Source organism: Lepisosteus platostomus, chromosome 5 (assembly GCF_059453375.1).
Source record: "Lepisosteus platostomus isolate fLepPlt1 chromosome 5, fLepPlt1.hap1, whole genome shotgun sequence".
Classification (NCBI taxonomy): Eukaryota; Metazoa; Chordata; class Actinopteri; order Semionotiformes; family Lepisosteidae; genus Lepisosteus; species Lepisosteus platostomus.
In genome coordinates, this window is record NC_142615.1 from 53,325,492 (window position 1) to 53,344,537 (window position 19,046).

General features: G+C 40.4%; 3 non-coding genes across 3 annotated transcripts; all 3 read left to right on the forward strand.

The window, feature by feature from the left end:
- Nucleotides 1–2,224: 2,224 nt before the first annotated feature.
- Nucleotides 2,225–2,307, forward strand: trnal-uaa (transfer RNA leucine (anticodon UAA)). Its single transcript has one exon. It is a non-coding gene; the product is annotated as a tRNA-Leu (tRNA).
- A 4,099-nt stretch (nucleotides 2,308–6,406) lies between these two features.
- trnan-guu (transfer RNA asparagine (anticodon GUU)) lies at nucleotides 6,407–6,480 on the forward strand. Its single transcript has one exon. It is a non-coding gene; the product is annotated as a tRNA-Asn (tRNA).
- An 8,512-nt stretch (nucleotides 6,481–14,992) lies between these two features.
- trnal-aag (transfer RNA leucine (anticodon AAG)) lies at nucleotides 14,993–15,074 on the forward strand. The gene has a single exon. It is a non-coding gene; the product is annotated as a tRNA-Leu (tRNA).
- Nucleotides 15,075–19,046: the final 3,972 nt, after the last annotated feature.

The following is a 19,046-nucleotide window of genomic DNA, read 5'->3' on the forward strand; positions in this document are numbered from 1 at the left end:
CCACCCACTGTCCCCCTGGTATCGTGAAGTTCATTGTCCTTTAGCTTTCCAAAACCAGAATCACTTGGGACTCCGGGGAGATCAGTGTATGCAAAATATGAATTCCTTATGCAAGAAATTGTATATGGTCAATATAGTGATCATATCTTATCAGCAGATGGTAATCTCCAAGGAACAATCTCTGGCCATCACAGAGGACAGTCACCACCCCGGGCAGGAGCGCTTCACCCCACTGCCCTCGGGCAAGAGATATAAGAGCATACAGACACTTATCACAAGATTCTTCAATAGCTTCTATCCACAAGCAGTGAGACTGGCGAACACATTTAGCCATCCCCCTCGGACCACACCTACACCATGACCATCTACCTCTTTATGATTTCTTATCAATTGCACATCTCCAGTCATTGTTTACACATCTGTGTTGTTTACATTCAAACTGTCTACATGTTTACTTGCACATTGTCTATTGTTTGTTTGTACATTGTCTTGATGCACTGTTTGCACTTTGTTTTGTTTTTACACTTGTTTTACAATCGAGAGACTTTCTGTAAGAATTCCATTGTACCAGTACCGGTTACATATGGCAATAAAGTTCAAGTTCAAGTTCAAGTTCACAAGTAATAGGTTTATTCCATGCTGAAAAATGATCAAATGATTGATGAACCCAAGTGATTTGAAAGAAATGTTCCACAACTCAAAGCGAGGTTGTATAAGGTTAGGGGAGCTGTCTGGTGTGTAAAACACTTGATTTCAACAGTGTGGCTGTTGTATTTGAAATGCTATTGAGCCATGAAGAAGACCCACCTATCGCACTGTATTTACCTGTGGTGTTATCTTCCGAAAATCATTACAAAATAAAGAAAGGGGCCACAATCACAGCAAGGTTGTATAAGGTTAGGGGGCCTGTCTGGTGTGTAAAACACTTGGTTTCAGCAGTGTGGCTGTTGTATTTGAATGCTATTGAGCCTTGAAGTCAACCCACCTATCCCAGTGTATTACCTGTAGTGTTATCTTCAGAAAATCATAAAAAAAATAAAGGTTCCACAACCCAAAACAAAGCTGGGAAAAGTCAGAGGACCTGCTTAGTGTGCAAAACACTTACTTTCAGCATTGTGGGTGCTTTGGTTTAAATGCTATTGGTTTGTGAACAGAATACCCCTATACCAGCGCATTGTGCCACATAAAATAAAAGCATAAGAAAAAGAGATTCAGAACACAAAGCTGTGTCAGTGTTCTGTGTAAAAAGTCGGTATGAACATCATGGGAGCTGTTTTTAATAAGCCGCTGAGTAAAGAATATTTTAATCTTGCTGCTGTCAGTAGTATTGTGAATATAGTTGACCCTTACCTGAATGAAAACAGGACGTAAAGGAAGGGTTTCAGAAATCAAACAAAGCTTTAATCCCATGCTTACAGTCTGGGTAATTGGAGACTGCGCTGTTCTGCTTCCTATGGTCATATATGGGTTTTTCGCACGAAGCCGTATTGAACAGTATTTCTCATGTTGTGAACGTGTGCACACAGCGGTCCCCCGGGTTCCAGTTCGTGCGTAATTACGCATCGATGAAAAACCGGAGGTTTAAAAAAAGATAATTAGCTCACTGATAGTTTGATGTAAAGGCTGTGGAAATATCCACAAGGCGTGGTCTTTAAAATGAATTTGGTTTGAAGGCGTTCTGTGCTTCCATTGCGGAGATATGGACAAAAGAATATTCATGCTTGGTAAAAAAATGTCATAAAAACGAAAAAGTAAAGGCTGAGAAAGCATTCACAATGTATTTTTTACACAAAGGAAGTATTCTCGCAACTCTAAGAGGTTTCGTGTAAACGCTACAGGCGTGCCAACATCTTTTTCGAACTTCAAGCTGTTTACCCCGGTTGGCTCTTCTCTCTTGCAGGGTGATGGCAAACTTCTTGAGAGAGGGAGTCTCCTACGTAAGGCTGCTCTTTGTCAAGAGTGGAGACAACAGAAACAGACTTCAAACCGACATTAATTACTGAGAGCAGGCGAAAATGTCTTTGGAAAAGAGAAAATGACTGCTGACCGTAAACAGAGCTCACGCTCAGCTCCGGACAAGTGCTCCTCGTTAGTATAGTGCTGAGTACCCCTGCTTGTTGCGCGGGTGACTGGGGTACGTTTCTGTGACAGGGCGCTGGTTTAATTTTTTTTAATTGTTGAATTATATTTAAATGTTAAACAACTGAACAGCATCTAGCTGTAGACCAGGATGGCCGAGTGGTTAAGGCGTTGGACTTAAGATCCAATGGACAAATGTCCACGTGGGGTCAATCCCCACTCCTAGTAGTGTTGCAATAAGTTTTAAGTTACAGAACACTTTGATGATTTACACTCTATTTAAATATGAATTTACTAAATTTCAGTTCAGTTCTCTTCACTCCCACTCCCTGGCATAACTGAACTCTCACTATCGCATACTGAAGGCTTTACATGCATTAGCTGTGATACAGCTCCCAATAAAGCCGGAATCAAACAGTTTGTTCTGTTTCTCATGGTGATCCTCTTCTCGATCCAAATGAAACGAAATCAGGGCTTGATTTAATATGATGCCTCGAGAAAAAAAAAGGAGTGAATTTCCGCCTGGAATGATTGATGCCCCATCAAACATTTTGTAACATCCCCGGAAGATTATACAGTAGAATCCTGGTTTGTGGCTTAAATTCAAGGTAAACAAGACTAAGGAAACGAGTTGGAAACTTGATGTCGAACTGGAATTTAAGTACCCGGAATATTTCACTACATTTGGCAATATGTGCCAGAGAGGAGCCCTTTAGATCCCTTCAATAGCTCAGTTGGTAGTGCAGCTGACTGTATTAGAAACATTTAGGAATCCTTAAGTCACTGTTTCGACTCCAGCTCGAAGGAAGGTGCTTTTGTGAACTTTAATCAAATAGTTAAAATAGCGAATCTTTTTCACTCAGAAGTTGATCAAAAGCTCAATAAACGATGAAGCAGAGGCTGTTGTTCCGAATTCAGCTAACATCTGGTTGTCTTGTTTTGGCCATGATCTGATCTTTGAATTAAGGGACTACGCTGTCTGATTTGTAATTCAAAAGTAGATACAAATGTCACTGTTTTCAAAGGATAGGTACTTAATTGGCTTTATGATTTGGTATTGTATTTTGTATCATTATATTATTACGTTTGTGCTTTCTGTGTTTTTTACCGTATTCTGAATTTATTTTTTAAACAAATGCTAACAAAGACAAATACAGCACACATCTGTTTATACCAGCGGTGAATTGTACATTTTTATTAAGTACAATCTACTGTATTTTTAGAAAAAAATGGCATACTGTGCACGATATGTTGCAGAAACACAACCTGATATATTATTTTAATCATTTGACAAGTATGAGGTCCCAGATCCAAATCTTCAGTTCTGATTTTTTTTAAAGTGATATCTTCTCTTCCTCTCATGGAAATCACAAGATGTGAGCAAATGTTTTTTGTACTTTTTTTTTCACGTTGCGATCCAAAGAGCCTCAGACGCACAGTCTGACAGTAACCAAACCAGAATGGATTCTGCTGGGAGCCGGACTGAGCTCATTCTCACTCCCTGTGCTGAAAACAGAATCTCTCTTCCCCGAACATCGTCTACAGCTGCTAGATATTGCTCTGCGTCCTACTGCTCCAGCAATTCCTTTGACCAAAGACAGATCACTTGTGTGCTTTTAAACTTCTTGCTGCTACAGGCTCTTTGATGGCTCATGCTGATCATCCTGTGGATCTGAAAGAAAATGTTAAAGCTGGTAAATGTTTGATTGTAATTTGCATCTAGCTACAACGTCCCTGGAAAAGATAATTTATTAGTTGCGTGCAATCGGAATCTTTTACTTCACGTATGGTAGTGGAAATAGTTTTAAAAATGTTTTCTAAAGAAGATTGTATTGCCAGGACCTGCCTTTAGCGCTCAGTAGCAATGATGCTGTTGATATAGATGGACAAGAATTTAAGATGAATTGATGATGTAAGCTAAAATAGCCCTAACACGCTTCCTGTAACAGTGTTTGTATTTATAGCAAGTAATATTCTTTTTCAAACCCGAACGTTGCTTTTGCATTAAGTGTTATGTAACCATTAGCGGTTTCGTAGCTTCTGAAGAGCGCACTTTTCCAAACTGAAGCCTATAAGAACATTATTCAAGATGCACCATGGCCCAGAATCATGCATCGGGACAAGGATTAACATCCATTGAAAGTACTCCCAAATAAAAGATTTGACCGAAAAATTAAAAGAGTAGGCAAGTATTAAAACAACACCATAACTTCTTGACTTCCAATCTCTTTCCTGGTTCAGGCCATGTAAAATGACATATTCAGTGGAGTCATGCCGAAGTTGTGAGTTTAAGCCTCACCTGGAGCAGCCTGGTTTTCTGTCTTTCAGGTAAACAGTGTTTTGTGTTATTTGCTAAATGGAGAGAGGATTCTGTGTTAATTGTGCTCCTCCTGGGAAAGGTCAAGATGAGAAGTTCACGAGGCTGGTGGTAAATATCCTGTCCAGGAATATCGGGGCTGTAGGGGGTCAGATCTATAGATGTAGTAAACACATTAGTGGAGACGATGTGTCTGCTCTCCGTGAGAGAGCCGGGCGGGAAGAATAATCTGTGGTCTGGGAAGAAGAGACCCTCGTTGGAAGAGCGGCGCTCCTCACAGGAGAGAATGAAAACAATCTTTTTCAGGGACGCTGATTTTTCTCTTTGGGTGAATTAAAAACACTAGCCATGAGTGACCTTGTGGTGCAATGGTAGCGTATCTGACTCTTGATCAAACGGTTGTGTGTTCAAATCATGTTGAGGTCAGCTGATGTGGTTGCTTTTGCTGAACCCGGAATTTACACCACGCAGTTGGGTTTTAGCTGTACACCACCTAGGTAATCTGAACAAAATAACAGAGCAGTACAGAACACCCAGTCAGGAGCTTATGCAGCGTTTCATCTTGAACACGACAAGAGAAAAGGCACACTGCACGTCCGCGAAACATCACGTCTGACTTTAGAGACAGTGACATCAGAGAATGGAAGTTTCAGACTGCTTTTTTGTTACAGGTTCAAGCAAACCTGAAAGTTAGGGAGTGTTTGGTCACTTTTGTATGAAAAAGTGTCTGAAGCCTGTAATTATAATTTGCCCTTTTTTAATTGTGGTTGAAATCCACTCCCATGTACCAAGACCTTACAGTATATTCATGTTTACTTAAATTACTAACTATTGGACTATTGGACATTAGTTGGTGTTTTTTTTTTGTAACGATTTGCTATTTCATGCAGGAAAGAAAGGAACCCAGACCCAACGTTTGCTTTCAGGTGCGGTTCATTTACATAATGGACATCTATTTCTGAGGAGCCTGATTTAAATCACACAACCCCGGTAGAAGTCGAATCGACAATCTTATAAACCGAAATCAGACGCGTTATCCATTAAACCACTAGCCCGTCACGTAAATGAATTGCACCATGGTGAGTTCAGCGCTGCTACTAGTAATACCCCACCCCCATCTTAAATTTCTAAGTGAGAACCGTGTTTTCTACATTTTTATCAGTTTTAAAAAATCAGTACTTTTAAGCAGACAAAGCCTTTATGTGTCGCTCTGAATTTCTAATTGATTTAGAATTCCAAGAAAAAAGCGTTTTGTTCCACAACGGCGTGAAATGATCACGTCTTTCACTCTACTTCTCTCTAGTAGTAAAGCTTATCTTGCTAGGTGAGCATTTGCTCCGGTAAATTAGGTCACTTTTCATGTTAACTCACTTCTTCTAAACACAACATTTCCTGGTGCATGTTTTCTCCATGAAAAAATACATTTTCCCTTAGATGATTTCTCATTTAGTTTCATCAAAGAGTACAGAAAGAAGAAAGAAAGGAAAAGTGTCATAAATGAACTCTGTCACCCTTGGGAGATGTCAAGCGCATTGGACATGAAAAGTGCCCAATAAAAGCCATTTCTCTTACAGGGCTCCTGTTCCGTGTAAAGGAGGCAGCTTGCTCAGCCGGCAGACTCAGGGCTTACTGACCGCAGATGGCTCAGAGCGGTGTGTCCAAGCTGCTGTAAAAGAGGAGAATTCTGCCGGCACCGTAGCTGAGTCGGTTTAAGTACCTGTCTCGTTAACTGGAGATCCTGGCTCCACATCCCAGCTGTGACTTTCTTCCTGTCTTTTTGTGCAGAAACTACCATCTTGGACAACCGCACAGGGCTTGATTTAGTTTAATGCATGAATGTATTTCCTTTCTGCAACAACTTGTTTTTCAAGAAATTCATGCAGCTTGTGAAAAATGAAATTTAATTCTTGGCTATCAAAGCAGAAGGAATATTGCCGACTGGCAAGAAAATGCAAGCTATGTTTATTTTTTGACTGGAAAGGTGCGAATGGAGTAGAGCCTTTCTCGTCAGTCTCTGTGGTGCAATCGGTGAGCACGTTCAGCTGTTAACTGAAAGGTTGGTGGTTCAAGCCCACCCAGGGATGTTCTTCTTATTATTGTCAATGTAAACACTGCCTCCGCTAAAGCCGAAACCTTAACCCTCTTTATATTTACCGAAAATGCGAGCCTTTTGCCCGTGTCCAAGAACAACACTTGAGACCGGGGAAGTCCAATAGTGATCAACACCGCAACTCCCCAGACAACCATATTCACCCATGGAAATGTATCTTTGAAGGGCTGGCGGGAGATATCATTTACAGTACAGTAAAGAAAGTAATACTGAAGGGCTGGAAGTCCTGGAAAGGGTTAATAGAAGCTTCTTGCTTCTGCCCTGGAACAGAGCCCACAGCTGCCAGATCAGTGACCCCTGAGCCCAGTTCACAGAGAGGAGAACCACGTGCTCTTTTATGTCTCTAAGAGGGCTGGGAGAAAGGAGAAAAGGGGGAGATGTGACTTGAGTCCAGGCTGTTCTGTCTGATATTGTTCATGTAGCAGCACTGATTGTCTGAATATCTTCTGGTTTTGGATTGTGAGGATAGAGAGCAGAACGGAGATGAGCTTCTGTCTGAGTGTGTCTAAGCTGTGAATCTGACTGAGAAGAGAATAATGTTTTTTTTTTATTCTGCCTCAGAATTTTTCTTCTTTGCCAAGTGGTGTTACATCCCCTTCAGAAACTCTGCACAGACTGCCAGAGAGAAGAGGAGAGAGAGATGGACAGATAAGAGCACACGCAGCGAGAGAGACATATGTATTGATTTACTTTGAAGCAAGTGTTCATTTCCCTTCTGGAACAAGTTGTTTCTGAACTTCAAGAAATTCAAACAACTTATGAAAGATAAAATACAAGTCTTGCTTATCAGGACAGAAGAAATACCGCAGGAAAATGACAGTGATTTTTCTCCTTTAAACGAAAAGTGGAGAAAAACAACGGCAGGTCATTTCCGTCGGCTTGATTTAGCTTAATACAAGTATTCACTTCCTTTTTTGTAGATTACAGCCTGCAAAAGATGAAATAAAGTTATTGGTTATTCATGGTCACTGCAGGAGAAATACTGCTGGCTGGCAGGAAAATGTCAGTATTTTATTTTAACTACAAACGTGCGAATGGCAAGAAGCAATGTGAGTTTGTTTCTGCCCAGTTGTTAAACAAAGGGCTGGTGGTTCAAACCCACTCAGGGATGTGCTTCAGATTGTTCTGCTATTACCATAATCTCTTCTTAAACTTGATGGGATTTCTTTGTAAACCCTCTTGATCTTTGCAGGAAATGTGCATTTTACTCGTGTGAAACTACATGTAAACAATTAAGTACTTAAGTCAATGTTCAAGAGAACCATTTTCACGTGTGGAATTTTATCTTCAACTGGCTGTCAGGAGAATTCATTTATACACCCGTTGTATCCTTAGCAAAAATATTTTAAAATTAGATCACAGATTTGTTGGAGTACTTGGCAATCCTTGACAATCATTAAATGAGCATTATACAAATGTGTATAATGCTCGCTGTATCATGTAGTGGAAATCTAATGAGTTAATTGATTCTTAAAAATGTAGAGAGCTTTACAAAAAATATATTGGTGCTTTTAGATAATATTTCAAGGATATAACTGCTATGCTACAGTACGTGCAGAATTTTAGAAAACAGTTCGTCAACAAAGTACACTGTTTAGGTTAGTTTAGAAGACAATGTACCAAAACAATATATGCTGTCTGGGTCATTAGAATTAGCTGAAAGTAACTGATAAGCTTTGAATAACAAATCTAGTTTTTCTTCTCTCGCTCTATGATGTAATCTGTTTTCTCTTAGAGAAAGGGGAAGTTTTAGAAGGGACCAAGTGCTGAACTTTTTTACAGCGCAACGTCTTATAAAAACCCTGTACTGCTTGTAACAAATTGAGTCTCTGGTTGCACTTGGCGAAGTGGCAGCAGGGCTCCCAATATTGCAATATTGAAATAAAGACCTTACTCAGGTGAGAACTCTCTCTTGTGGCTTCCTTGATAGTTATATTTCCATGACAATCACCTGCAAGTACACAGCCACCACCACACTCATTCAACGCCCCTCAGGACAATTCCGGATCACCCAGACAGCATCTTGTACCTCCAGCAACCTTATTTACTGTATCTCTTGCAGTAAATGCCCAGCCATCTACATTGGAGAAACAGGAAGGAGACTCGGAGACCGCTTCAGAGAACACGTCAGGGCTGTGAAGATTAAAGATCTCTCCAAGCCCATTGTTTCTCATTTCACCTCTGACGGCCACGACCACACTAATCTCTCCGTCTGTGTTCTCAAAGACGGTTTTCCGAACTCATACATCAGAAAGACCACCGAAACTAAAATTATTCTGCAGTTAGGATCACACATTCTCCCTTCCCTTAACGACAGATTACTGTTCTTTTAAATTTTCTCCATTCATTGGAAGTTTAATTTCACACCTCTCTGCACCCATTCTGACTTCACACCTCTTGATTGGCCTCTCTTCCTGTCCCCTGCTCCCGCCTCTCACTCCTCCTCCCTCCCAACCTTTGTTCTCCCGCTACTTTACCTTTGCCTACTGCCCTGTCTCTCTCACACCTGAAGAAGGCTCCACGGCCGAAACTTTGTGTTCTCTTTCTTCTTTTTTCCAGCATGGAATAAACCTATTACTTGTTCCTTTGCAGCCTACGCATGCTGACGCAGCTACCCACCTGAACTACAAGATTATACAAATGTGCATTGATATTTTGTATATGTACCTTAATTGTAATAAATATAAACATAATTGCTTTGATATGGATGTTCATTTGAAGGATTTGAGGAAACTATCAAGGATCTCAGAACAACCAAAGATACATTTGGGCATCTGCTATTGGTAAAGATTAACGAATACAGTAAGTGTGAAGCTTGCACACACACGAGAGAAAAAAATCAGTTTTATTTCACTTCATTAAACTGACGGTGTGTATAGCAGAGGATGGTTTCGATCCATCAACTTCTGGGTTATGGGCCCAGCACACTTCCACTGCACCACTCTGTTGACAGCTGTCATAGTGTGATTCAACACAACTGCTCTATCTTTGCTTTCTAAAAGTGCGCCCGAGATGAAAAGTCTAAACGGTAAACGCAGACGTCACTTTGAGCACTTGGTCTTTCATAGTACAAATATCACACGCTGCACTACATGGGCGCGTCTTCAAGATCGTTGTGAACCAAAGCTTCTGCTTTCCGAGGCAACTGATTCTTTCGTCGTTAATTCCCAAATCTTCAATGACAATCAGTGAAACGAAAACCAAACACATGTACACACTCGCGTCCTAGCCTGAAAGAAAAATTATGGAAGCATTTGAGGAATAACAAGAGTAGTCTGAACAGCTCCAACCTATCAACTGTTCAACAGTGATCGCTCCCTCTACACCCAGTTTATAACACTGAAAATGATTCAGGAAGCACAGCAAGGTTCTAAAACCAGCGGTTGAAAAGCGTCTAGATACATAAGATGACAATTTCTCAAAAGTAAAATCTTAATCTTTTAAATATTGTCATCCATATATTTTCGTTTTTCTCTTTTTTACATAACACGCTTTCGAGAAATAGACTGTCTTGTAATGAAGGCTGCATTAGAAAATGTTTACCTAAATTAAAATCGGCAACATGTATTTTGCGTTATTCAGCTTTCTTAGCGCTTGGGTCTCGATTCAGATATTGCAATGAAAGCAACAGGGGAGTAAGTTTTCCTTTTCTAAATAAAGGTGATCTGCTCACAAGGAAGTATAAAAACTTCAGCGTTTACTTTTTGAAGACCGCAAATTGTCGAAACACTGTTGCTTCATAAGCTAATAAGTAAGGTTTCTGAGCACGCATTGTATTACTAATGCTATTATTAATTAAAAAAAAGCTTAAATTCACATAATGGAATTTGGATGGCTCAAAGTAGTCTATTCCTTGTATAACTTTACTTGCCCGCTGAGTAGAGTTGAAAGCAACGGCAGCAGATGTAGCAGTAATAGCAACAGCGTAGAGCGTCACAATACACTCTATGAAAGAATTGCGGCTTCAGATCGTTTTGTTCTGTTGAAGCTGCCTACAGGCTCTGAACTGTTGACATTGGCTGTGATCTTCTTTTCTCAGGTTTCATGAAATTCTTCACATATTTGAAATATTTCATTCGGGTTCGCCTAATACACGGTGCAACCCGTACCTGCAGCAGAATGCTGTGGCACATGAAGCCGTTTAGTTTAGCGGTTGTAAGGATTGAGGAGCGTACTACAAATCGAGCAAGCGAAAAGAAAATTAAACAGGAGTCACTTTTTGGAGTCACTCAGGAGTCACTGAGTTATGTAGTTTTGAGACTAAATATCTGACTTTCAGTTTGAAGCGGTACAATGGATTCCAGGTCACATTCGTTCTTGATTCAGGATATATATGAGTGTGCTAATGGTTAAAACTATGTTTACATGAGGTACAAGCGGTAACATTTTCATTGCGAGAAGAAAGTCAGTCCGTGCGCATTTCTCAGCGTGCACATTGTCAGGAACACTAAACCCACAGTGCCAGCAAACCTTTCGATAGTCTGTAGGTACTGCCATTGCAAATGTAACAGGTTGTTCATACACACATATGATATCGTTGCTATCTCGAAATTAGGTGATAATTTGGTATTTCTTAATTAGGAGAATTCAAGATTTTTTTCCTTGGTGGCAACAATGCGCTTCCGCAATAAATCATAGACTCTGCTTTTAAAATAGCTGCACCAGGCACATGGACACAGATAAACACTGATTTAAAATTCAGGAATATGAATGGTCAATTGCTTACAGTTGGGTTTTTTACGTTTCATATTTTGCGATTTGTGTATCAATCTTTTAACAATTCATTAAAATGCTAACAATATGTAAAATAAAAATAACAGCACCGTTAAATGCTGGGGAGACGGGTAGTTTTTTTAACAATCAGATTCCAATCTCTAATGCTGTGTGTGAGAGCTTACGTAACTTTCCTTTTCTCACATTTTCTTACAACTATTCCAAAGGGGCACTCTGTCAACTCCTAACACTTTTACAAAATCTGCCTGCGTTTCATTTTTGTCGTTTTATTTTTTTTTAAAGTTCAATATTGATCGTAACTAAAGAAAATAATGATCACGAACAAAAAAAAGGGCTGAAGATGCGAGTCGCTCTTGAATCGGAGCTGGGTGACACGGGCTTCTGTTCTGATATGGTTGTACGAGAAGCAGGAGGAATCGCTTCACTCGTATGGAGGATGAACTGAATCAGCAGCGAGACATGTCAATCAGGCAGGAGTTGAACCTACAATCTCCTGATGAAAAAGCGTTATCCATTAAGCTACTGGCCCTGGTCTTATGACTTAACTTCACCATAGAGAACTCAGCGTCACTACTAGTAATACATCACCTCCAGTCCAAAATTTCTAAGCAAAAAAATATAATATATATATAATTATACGTATATATAATATCTTTAAAAATGTCGCGCTAAAATTCCGCTTAATTTTGAATGCAAATAAAAACCATTTTCTTCCAAGAAATCATATTTTTTTCTCATCCTTCATACTATACGTGTCTCTTGTAGTCGTAAAGCATTTTGATTTAAAGCAGAGCCTGATACACGATACCGTCTGGTTTCAGCCTCGCAAACACGTCCGGACCTCCGCTGAACGATCACCAATCAATAACATTCGAACGCTGATCCTGCGCTCCCGTTCATTTGTGAGAGGAGAAGACACTGAAATAGTCGTGTGAAAGTGGATTGTGCACCTGCGCCACATACAAACGCTCATACTAATCCACCACACGCTGGAAGCTCTGGAAGGCAACGTAAATATTGCTCTGCCAGTTGGATGATTAGGTATACACGCTATATTTTAATTTAAATATAAATTGAACCTATCAAAAAATCGATTTTAGATTCTAAATCGATTAATGTTAAAACTAATAAAGCTAATGTTTTTTTTTCAGGACTATATCTACTTTATTTAAAAGAAGTCTATCGCGATTGTAAAAATTAGATAAGGTGTACCAGCACAGGGAATGAGAATGAGCTCATTCCAGCCCCCAGCAGAATCCGTTCTAGTTTGGTCAGTGTCAGTGTTTGGATCGCAATGTGAAAAAAAATCGCTCTCATCGTGTGACTTCAACTAGAGGAAGGGAAGATATCATGTTTAAAAAAATCAGGACTGAAGATAATGGGAACAGAATCCGGGGCCTCACACTTGTCAAATTATAAAATAATAATAATTAAAATATCAGGTTGTTTTATGCAGCAATTTGTGCATAGTACGTTTATTTTTCTTACAATAAAACAACAGCCTACTGTAGGTCATGCATTGACATATGCACGAACATGCGAAATGTCTCACTCCTGATTCAGCTCATGCTCTGTAGGAGTGAAGAGATTCCTCCTGTTTCTTGTACAGCCATATCAGAACAGAAGCCTGTGTCACCCAGCTCTGATTCAAGAGTGCATCTTCAGCTTTTTTTCTGTTATTTTCTTTAGTTATGATCAATATTGAACATTTTCGAAGAAAAAGAAAAATAATCAAACACACAGGCAGGGTTTCGAAAAGTATTAGGAGTTGACAGGGTGCCCCTTCGGAATAGTCATCAGAAAATGTGAGAAAATGAAAGTTACGCGAACTCTCACACACAGCATTAGAGATTGAAATCTGATTATAAGAAAGTTACCTGTCTCCCCGTCGGTAATCAAACCCCAGTTTCCCGTGTGATAGGCAGGGATACACACCACTTTACTAACTAGGAGCGCTTGCTAGCTAGGCATTTACTCTTAAGGCTGCTACTGTTTCGGATTTCGACTTTTATTTTCATTCCTTCCAGAGGAGCACATGAAAACGAGTTTCCAGCTGCGCCATCCACACTCCTGCTCCGCTATTGTCACAGCTCCTCCTTGTGCACGACCAACACCCATGGAGTCGGTTGTTTCATCTTTACTAATTAGGTTTTCAAAGGCTGGAAGTAGGGCACAAGACACGCGAACCCTATAAGCATCCTTATCTGCTTCCAGCTGCGAAATGTCATTTGTGGATGCTGAATAATTTATTTCCAAGGCAGCAGTTTCAAGCAACTTAGCATTTTAAAAGTAGAGCAGTGCGTTTCCATGTTTATGCAGGCACACGATGACGTAAGGAGATTCCCGTACTCGGCAGGACTTGAACCTACACAGGGAGACCCTGATGGACTTCAAGTCTATCGCCTTAACCACAAAAATACAGCAGAACTCTTCAAACCAGATAAAACTGGCGACTTAAGTGTTCCCATCTGTTTCCACTACAGGCTTCCGCTTTACTAACTGATCGGAGAAGCGAAAGCTTATTTTACAGATACAGCCCAATCTCAAGGTTGTGAATTCGAGCTCCACACTGGCGAGAAATTCCATAGGTAATGATAAAATTTACTTGCATGCTAATCAATAGAAATATTAATAAACTATTCCCGATACCAGTTTCACAGTGACTTTGTAGGTGACGTATTCTTATGAGAATAAGGTTTCGTATGCGATCAATAACAGCACCGGAAAGAAAAGACCTTCCACTAAGGGAATTCACTAAGTGAAGCCGAGACGTAATCAGAAAATAGACATTTAATCACTTTGCATGTTCTTTAGTGTTTTTATATATACATACCGATAGACGTTCAAGGCGTTCTAGTCGCTGTACTCTTCCTAGATTATCTAAACGAAATCACAGTACAGTACAGGACTCACAGTGAGGAGCTCACACAACGACTACTCTTGAACACAACAAAAGTAAAGGCACACGGCACATCTGTGGCACATCACGTCCGAGTTTAGTGACAACTACCTCAGAGATTGTAAGATGGGAAATTTTAGATCACTTTTTTAAAAGTTCAAGCAGACCCGAAGAGACATTTCAGAATCCCAGTCAAATCCAGTACGATTGCTGGATCCTACGAATTCGACTGAACTATAGCACAGATCTGCAGTCCACCATTAGAATACTGTGGGTGTGTTGTATAAGCCATACCGCCCAAAATAGTTCTAAAACAGGAGATGCATCCTCGTTTAGCAACGTGGTATAAAGTGAAATGGTCTGGGAAGAGTCCTTCGTTTGAACAGTTCAAAATAGACGTAAAGGGGTATTTACGGACTCTTTCGAAATGTAAGAACAAGCTGTGTGGACCTTATCTTTATTTACCTTGTGTAATCGTTTTCCAAAAAGTGTAATTGTATTATATCATGTGCCCCTGATGATTTTCTTGATACCTTATATGTGCTCTTGTTTGTATTGTATGTAGTTTTGTTGTTCAAAATAAAAAGTAAAAGACACAACTTTCCGGATGCGGCTGCTGTAAAAATAAAATGACATCAAGGGTAATGTACACAGAGGTCTGAAACCTGCTTCGCAGAAGATCTTTATCCAGAGGTGTTAAAGAAGTCGAGATCTCGCCATGAGAGGGGAAGCATCTCAGAAAAAGCAGGTGCAGTCGATTCCATGGTCATAACGCCACTAAGTCGGGTGACAAGAGCAAAACCCAACCGGCTTCCTCCAGGCAAGTAGTGAGACAAAGAGAGAGGGCACAGTGGGTAGCGTGGCTGAGTGGTCTAAGGTGCTGGATTAAGGCTCCAGTCTCTGCGGGGGCGTGGGTTCGAATCCCACCGCTGCCAGGTGCTTCTGTTGAGACCTCCTTTCAGCTGACTTCAGACGAAAGGGAGGGAGCTGCTTTTTGGCAGTCTCTCGAGAAACTAAGCAAAGTGTTTAAAGATACTTTCTCAGCTTGACATCAAGGCACAAACCAAAATCCTTCTTGCGTCCTCTCAACCTAAATGCGTTTTGCCACTTTTTGCGTTATGCAGGGAACGATTATTAAATTATTATTAAAGGTTCAAACAAACCCGAATACCTTTGCAAGAGAAATTTCAGAATCCCAGTCAAACCCAGTACGTTTGCTGGATCCCTCAAATTCAGCTGAACTACAGCACAGATCTGCAGTCCATGGTTAGAATACTGTGGGTGCGTTGCATAAGCCATACTGCCCAAAATAGTTCTAAAACAGGAGATGCATTCTCGTTTAGGAATGTGAGATAAAGTGAAATGGTCTGGGAAGAGTCCTTCGTTTGAACAGTTCAAAATAGACGTAAAGGGGTATTTACGGACTCTTTCGAAATGTAAGAACAAGCTGTGCGGACCTTTTCTTTATTTACCTTGTGTAATCTTTTTTCATAAAGTGTAATTGTATTATAGCATGTTCCCCTGCCGATGTTATTGATATTTTATATGTGCTCTTGTTTGTATTGTATGTAGTTTTGTTGTTTTCAGCTGACTTCATATGAAAGGGAATGAATTGCTTTTTCACAGTCTCTCGAGAAACTCAGTTTTAATGCCCTCCATTTTAATGTTGGTTGTGCTTGCGTGCTGCTTCTGTCTGTGAAACTTGAATGTTCTGCTTCTTCACACCGAATCGTTGGCAGGGGTTGAGCTTATATAATAATTATAATAAATAACTTTATTTTATATTGCACCTTTAAAGGTGGCAAGCTATATGAGAGCGCATGTAACAGCACAGGACACCCAGTTAGGAGCTCACACAGCTTTCAGCTCAGTGTGCAGCGCTCTCTTGCCTTCCTGAAGATGACGTTAAATTAGTTAAAATCATGTGATAGTTAACAAAGCTTAATAGTGAAACAGCCAGCACAAATGATTGCGTTTGTGATTATGTCACTTCTCTACTACAGCAGTGTCAATAAAAGAAACTCTGAAACCACTAAAGCACTGCACAACTGAATTCGGGAGAATAATATTAGGGATTCTGAGCGATGTCTGCATACAAGCAATCCAATACAGATGCTGAAGTCTTTAAATATTGACTCTCCCTGTTGTGCTGCCTTTTCCTTGAAGGAAAACTATTCAACTGGAAGAATGTTTATCGCAGGTTTAAAACTTGCTGTTGCTATTTGGAGAAATCCACAAACTCGTGTTTTTCTTGTGTTTTAAAAGACAGCCATACCCACTGACAAAATAACGACACTGCTGCTGAGTTTTTCCGGAGCCGAATCACAGTTGACCTTTGTGAGCCAATTGATGAAGCCGACCCAGTGAATACTATGGCAGAAGGTGGAAGAGCGTTCAACTTTATAACTACCGCAACCACAGGAACAACAGCAAGAAGCAGAATCAATTTCCCATTGAATGGTGCTGTTGTTTGAGGTATGCGTTGTGAACGCATGCAGAGAATCCCACAATTTCTTCTAAACTTGATAAAGTATTCCTGATGGAGCGCTGTGTGCAAAGATTTCATAAACTGTACTCCTGCTGACAATTCGGTGTGAAAAAGCAGAGCATTCGAGTTTCACTGACAAAAGCTGAATGCAAGCCAAAAGCAATATTAAATGGAATTGACAGCACACTATGATTCGCACTGACTGAAAAGTTATCTCGGCAGCTGTTGTTCCCTGCATGAAGCTGAAAGGGTCAATGAGCATTTCTGTTGAGAAGACAAATTAAAGCTTTTTTTTGCCTTGATGTTGAGCTGACAAAGACTATCTTGAAAGATATCCCAATCTCTCGACAGACTGTCGAATAAATTCTTAACTGATCATATTCTCATCGGAAGCAAGGTCTTAACATAGAAGAAACTGGCAGCAGCGGAATTTGAACCCATGACTCCAAAAAGACTGTAGCCTAAAACCCAACACCTTAGACCGCTCAGCCACACTACCTTCTGCAGCACATGCCTTCCTCACATTACTCAATTAAAGAACACTGGGCTTTAGCTCTTGTCCAACATGGAAATGACTGTACCTTCGTTTTATGAGATATTTCCTGTCACTTGGTGAAATCTCAACTTCTTTGGCAGCTCTGAATATAGTTCTTCTTTGGAGCAGACTTCAGACCTTTTATTTAATTTATAAAGGAGGGCGCATTCCAAAATGTGTAATTCCTGTTTTAGAAAAGCTCTGGGCGGTGTGTCTTCTTTTAACGCACAAACAGTGTTCTAACTGTATACTGTAGATCAGTGCAGCTATCGTACTGGATTTAGCTGGGATTCTCAAATTGTTCTTAAGAAGGTATTCAGGGTTGCTTAAAACTTGAATAAAAAAGTGATCTGAAACTACCTACTGTACCTTCCAATCTCTAATGTTGCTGTAACTAAACTCGGATGTGGTATTTTGCAGATGTGCAGTGTGCCTTTACTCTTGTCATATTAAACATTACCTCTGTTGTTGGGCCGAGTTGAAGGGGAACAAACTGCACAGAAAATTACGGAACAATAAAATGTTTCTTCACTTCAAAATGTCCCTTTAAAACCCTCCTCACACACGTCGGTGTGGGGAGTGGGCAGGTAGAGAAGTTTTACAGATGCTCATGATATTTCTCATGGGGTGTTACCTGTCGTAGTATCTCTCTCTGCGCCTCTGCGGCTGAAGTGTGAGGTAACGTTTTGAACAGCCTCTTTGTCTTACAAAACAAGAAATGAAAATCAACTGGTAAATTGAACAGTGCAGTAATCAGCACAGTATACATTAGGAAGCAATTAAACAAAAGATTAGCAAAAATTGAAGTTGAGTAGATTGGAGTAAGAAATTAATTCTATTTGTAAGCAAACGAGAACCCACACTGGGCATGAATCACACCAATCTTTCCGCATTTCTGAAACGTTTGATTGAATTGACAAAGAAATCCTCTCCCGATCTTCATCTTTGAAAAGGTTAACCTTTTGAGCCAGCAGGTGTAACACTGCAAAGCTGCCTGTTTCTCACAGATGTTTGAAGCTGTAGATAACATTTCGCATGTTTGGTGCCATGGCTTAGCTGGTTAGTGTGCCTGACTAAAAAACAAGAGATCCTGGGTGTGAATCCCAGTGGTATCTATTCATAAACAGCAGGCCAATCACTGCCAATATTTATGGAGCTCAATTTAAGGATGAAAGGATATGCATATGTTACAGCTTTCTGCAGGTGTTTTATGTTTTAGCACAAGTGTTTGCTCTGTGGCACAATGGAGGGAGTGTTGGACTTCTAGATGTTAATAGAATTAAGTCATTCAAAGGTTGTGGGTTGGAGTCCACCCAGAGTCACATGTTATTTTGATTCAGCCTTTCAAAATCCTCTAGGGATTGGTGTTGATCAAGTCAAATAGAGGACTTCTTCTGAGTCGACAGTCGAAAATGAACAAGCGGCCACAAGGGAGAAATTAGCACTGGACCTGGTCGGTGATCACATTATTCCTATCCTGTAGTCCTTGCACTGGTTCCCTGTCAAGTTTCATGTCGACTTTAAAATCCTCATGCTCACCTATGAGCCTCTCCATGGCTTGGCACCTCAGTACCTGTCTGAGCTCTTATTTCCCTACTCCCCTAATCGCAACCTTGGCTCTTCTAATTCTGGTCTCCTATCTGTCCCCCAAGCCCGTCTACACTCTACGGGTGACAGGGCCTTCTCCGGTTATTCCCCCAACCTCTGGATCTCTATCCCCAAGGATATCAGAGAGTCACCTTGTCTAAACTCCTTCAAATCCAGACTCAGAGCCTCCTTCTTTAGAAGAGCCTTTAATTAACTATTCTTTACCCCTTTGCTCCTACTGTATTTAGTACCACCATCTACAGATGCAGCCATTCAAAATGGGTGAGGTATTTCGCG